Here is a 773-nt window from a genome sequence, read left to right as displayed (position 1 = left end):
GTGACCCCTTTACTCATGTACCTATAAGCAAGCCCAATAAACTTTCTGGTTTACTAAAAACATTGAGAGATGATTCCCTTTACTGAGCAAGAGTTATCTCTAGGATGTGAGAGTAAGATTTATTATTTAATTAATGCATTTAGCAACTGTTTGATTTTTTTTTTCTTTCGTGTGTGTGTAGAGTTTGACGTTGGGTATCTTCTTTGATAGCTCTCCTCTCTATTTTTATTGTGACAGGATCTATCATGTGAGCTCACTGATTCAGCTTTTCTAGTTAGCTGGCTTGCCTGTAGTAGACTTTCCTGTCTCTGCCCCCAGGTGCTCAAATTACAGTAGAACACCATACCTACCCAGCACTTATGTGGGTCTGGGAAGGTGAACTCTGGTCATGAAATTTGAGTGTCCAAGCGTTTACAGACTGAGCTATCACTCCAGCCTGAGTTGTTTTCTTTTTTAAAATATTTTTTTGTTCATTTTTTTATTTAGTTATTTGAGAGCGACAGACACAGAGAGAAAGACAGATAGAGGGAGAGAGACAGAATGGGCGCGCTAGGGCTTCCAGCCACTGCAAATGAACTCCAGATGCATGTGCCCCTTGTGCATCTGGCTAATGTGGGACCTGGGGAACCGAGCCTCGAACCGGGGTCCTTAGGCTTCACAGGCAAGCGCTTAACCGCTAAGCCATCTCTCCAGCCCCTGAGTTGTTTTCTAAAAACAAAACATTGAGATGCAAATCCCTTTATGTACCTACTTAGACTTTTGTATATTCAAAG

Source organism: Jaculus jaculus, chromosome 9 (genome assembly GCF_020740685.1).
Source record: "Jaculus jaculus isolate mJacJac1 chromosome 9, mJacJac1.mat.Y.cur, whole genome shotgun sequence".
Classification (NCBI taxonomy): Eukaryota; Metazoa; Chordata; class Mammalia; order Rodentia; family Dipodidae; genus Jaculus; species Jaculus jaculus.
Note: the sequence above shows the minus strand (reverse complement) of the source record.